At 37.1% G+C, this 4,262-nt stretch overlaps 1 non-coding gene across 1 annotated transcript; it reads right to left on the bottom strand.

The window, feature by feature from the left end:
- Positions 1 to 3,690: 3,690 nt before the first annotated feature.
- On the bottom strand, positions 3,691 to 3,797 carry LOC141615936 (small nucleolar RNA R71). The gene has a single exon (XR_012530321.1). It is a non-coding gene; the product is annotated as a small nucleolar RNA R71 (small nucleolar RNA).
- Positions 3,798 to 4,262: the final 465 nt, after the last annotated feature.

Here is a 4,262-nt window from a genome sequence, read left to right as displayed (position 1 = left end):
TGGGTCTCTGATAAGGTTCTTTTCGGTCATTTGCCTTAGTCAAAATAAATCCTATACTACTACTAACAAAATAGCTAGCGGTAAGTCATGGTCGAATCCACAGGGAGTCTAGTTAATTTATCTAGTTTGTTTATATCTAAGTTTTGTCTTAAAGTAACAATTTTATGGGGTTTGATTGAGTTTGTTTTCTAACAACTAATAGCAATCTAAATAAAGATGATAAACAATAATATTAAAGATTCTAGGGATTCGGGTTCACTAGGTCGTCATCGAAGGGTAAGATTTAAATCATTGATTGAGCAATTTATATTGTTGAAAGTCATATGATCAGTCGATTCAATATTTCTTTTAGATCTAATTTAACATGTGATTGTTATAATTAAATTATCTCTATTCAATTTTTGTGGCCTATACTAGTCTTAACTCGGTCGGTGAAAATCCTAGTTTATGCAAGACTAAATTAATCAATTCTGATCAGTAATCAATTAACTAGATCTAAAACGATAATTAAACAATAATAAAAAGTGATTTAACAATCAATTCATAATAAGTCCCTTTTCTAACAATCTAGATTCCCTTTCACCCTAGATTAAGAATTTAGCAACTCATATTAAAGGAAATAACAACAATACTCTGAATAAAAGACATAATTGAAGACAATAAAAAAGAACAAAGAAATAATAACATGAATTGAATTAATAATTAACGAGGAAAGATTAAGAACAATACTGTAAGTAGCTAGATCCAGAAATAAGAACAATAATTAAACTAAAACTAAGTATTTGAGAGAGTTTTCTAAGGTAGCTATACGAAACTACGGAAATAAAAGCGTAAATAACCTTGGGTACGAGTTTAGATATTTATAGTAAATCATAACCGACTTAAGGAAAATTGCAGAATATTCTAGAACCAAGTGGTTCCTCGATCGAGCCCCAATGTACTTGATCGAGTCACCAAGTTCCTCGATCGAGCCCAGCTCTAGTCGATCGAGGCACCAAAGTTCAGGAACCACAACTCTCGACATTGCATATTTTAATTAGCTTAATTGATTTGGTTGGTTCCTCGATCGAGCCTGGCTGCAGTTGATCGAGTACACAAGTTCCTTGATCGAGCCTGGCTGCAGTTGATCGAGGAACCTGCACAGTTGATAAAGTCTGCTTGGGATTGATCAAGGATCTTCTCTGTTTCAGCTCTTTTCTTCGTGTTGTCTTCTTCACTTCTCTTCCTTTATTCTTCTAGATTTTTGTACCATGCTCCATGTATTCCTCCATGCCCACTCTGTCATGCCCATTTCATTCCTTTTGATGTGACTCATATTTGAGCACATTTAGTCCCCGAATTAACCTCGTTCCCATGCTTTCTAGCATCTATTAGGGTCATTTCTTATCTTTAATTTCCTATTTTGCATATTCTTTCAGGTTTTGTGTCCTTGGTAGGAGAGGATTGCTAGCCTTGCATTTATAGAGCAAAATGGAGCTACATGGATCGCATCTAATGACCAAGCATCGAAGAGGAGACCAATACTAGAGGCTTAAGCAAATAAATCAAGTGAACTGGGCAATGAAGAAAGATCCACGCGTCCCTAAAACAGTCCCCACGGATTTTTAGGTAGCCAAGAATAAGAGAAGAAACCTTTCTTAGGATCCGGGCGTCCCGAGCTCAGGACGAGCGTCCCAGACCCAGGATCCGGGCGTCGCGAGACCCAGCTCGAGCTGATCCCTTTACAGACCCAAGAATTCTCAAGGTCAGGACGCGCGTGTCCCTGGGGAGTTGCTACTCAGGCCGCGCATGTCCCTCGAGATTTTCAAATCCTCAAGCTTCTCTTAGGGTCTTAATCGTCATTTAAGCCCTTATTAACCCTAATCCTTGTACTTAATTTTAGTATAAATACCCTATTGTACTACCTATATTAGCATCAAGCTTAGAATCAAGTACTAATCTCCTTCTAAATCTCTTAATTTAGTCTTAATTCAAGTTGTAATACACATTTTAATATTAATCACATCTTAATCTTTCCTTAATCTCTCAATTGTTCTTAGTTTTAGTTGGGTAATTAGAAGATTATTTGGGGTTTATTGGAAGATTGACAACTCTCCATCAATCATCAAGTTTCCTTCTACTATTCTTTGCTTTATTATTGGATCATCTCAAGTTGGTATAGTCCCTTTTTACCTTTGTTTATTTATTGTTATTTCCATTACTTATTCATCATGTTTTGCTTTGTTAATATGATTGACATCCTTATTAGCATGTTAAACTTGATCATGAGTGAGTAGTTTCTTAAGCTAGGGTTAATGGGGAATTAGAGGAATCAATCATGGGATTAGATTTATGCTTAATTTAATATGCTTTCATAATTGAATGCTTGCTTGTTGTGATTTCAACCTATGCACATGTTATAGTTGATGAAATGCTAGACTATAAAACCCTGCATTTATTTACCCATCTCTTATCTTTTCAAGGAGGCTTGTAAGATATAAGCCAACTTAAGCCTTGTTCGACCATGCATAAAGTTGAATAGGAAGAGACTAAGTCGACTTGTAGGTGTTGCAAAGTCTTGATCGACTCGGCTCCCGGACCTAAATCTTCCTAGGAATTGTAAGACATACACTAACTCGATTCCATCACAACAATAAGTTGCTTGCTTCTATTTGAGAACATGTTTGTATGATCTATTTCCATGATTCCCTTATGAACCCATGACACCCTAGTGCCCTTAATCAATTGTTTTGCAAACCCCTTTAAATTGCTTTACTTTGTTTTCATTAATTTAAATTCATCTTGTTGCTTAGTTTAGACTACATCTCCTTTCAACCCAAGTTGTGACACCTTAAGACATAACTACTTGCAATTGAAATCTTAAATCGATACCCGTCCCTTGGGATACGACCTTTACTTATCACTCTACTAAGAGTAGTTTGTAAAGATATAAATTTTGTTTTGGTTGCAATAACGACTATGCTACACCAAAAATGGCGCCGTTGTCGGGGATGGCGTTCAATTGATTTGATTTTCGTTAATTGTTTTAGTTTTGTCTTTCTTTACCTTGGGGAAGTCAATCTCCTCAAGGTTGTTCTAATTGTTTTCTAGTTGTTTGATATTTTGCATGACTCGAAGATCACAAGGTAATCCATTACCTATTGATTTCGAGATTGAAAGGACCTTAACCAACAATAGAAGAGTTGCTAGAGGTACTTCAAGAGTTATAGGTATTGGAGAGATTGTGGACATTCAACCAAATAACATTGAGTTTGTCAACGCTTTTCCAAAAGAAGGAGAGGATAACCCAATTCCAAACCAACCACAAAATCAACCTACAATGCCTAAATTTTCATCTCATTCCGTACCAACCGAGGAGAACCTACCAAACAGTACTCCTACACCACCACATCTAACCGGTAATTTCATTGCCAAATCCGCAGTCATACAATTAGTTGAGAGAAGTCAATTTGGAGGGACGCCTAGTGAAGATCCTCATTTACATATGGAGACTTTTTGTGACTATTGTGATGCAATTTCTCAAACGGAGTTACTCAAGACCAAATCCGATGGGTATCGTTTCCTTTTTCCTTGATCGGTACCGCAAAGCAATGGTTGAAGAGCCTAGACAAGGCTACCCTTGGTATTGATTCATGGAAGAAGTTAGCACTTGCCTTATACAAGAAATTTTATCCTCCGGAGAAGACTAACATGATGAGAGCCCAAATAACCGGGTTCAAGCAAAGGGATGAAGAATCATTATATGAAGCATGAGAGAGATTTAAGGACACTTGTCGTTCTTGTCCACACCATGGACTTAGTGAGTGGTTCCTTATTCAACAATTTTGGAACGGTTTATATGAAGACTCACGCAATGTGCTTAATATGGGATCCAATGGGAGGTTTGCCGAAGTTGATGACAACCAAACATGGGCCAAAATTGAAGAGATGGAGGTTCATAATTCCCAATATAGTATGTCTCGAAAGGCCACTAGGGGAGGAAAGCATGAGGTAGATTCCATCACACAATTGGGTGCTCAACTAAGTTCTCATATCGACACCATCAATTTGAAGTTTGAAAAGGCCATGGCTAAGCTTGATGAAGCTTCCAAATCACCCAAACAACATGTCAATGCTATGATGGCATCATCCTCAATCCTAAATGGAGTATGTGAAAGTTGTGGAACCTTGGGACATGATCAAAACGAATGTAGGGGAACAAATGAACAAGTGAATGCTTTCCAAGCATACAAGAATGACACCCCTTATTCCAACTACTATAA

Source organism: Silene latifolia, chromosome 11 (genome assembly GCF_048544455.1).
Source record: "Silene latifolia isolate original U9 population chromosome 11, ASM4854445v1, whole genome shotgun sequence".
In the NCBI taxonomy this organism is placed as follows: domain Eukaryota; kingdom Viridiplantae; phylum Streptophyta; class Magnoliopsida; order Caryophyllales; family Caryophyllaceae; genus Silene; species Silene latifolia.
Note: the sequence above shows the minus strand (reverse complement) of the source record. Positions and strands in the feature narration are given on the sequence as shown.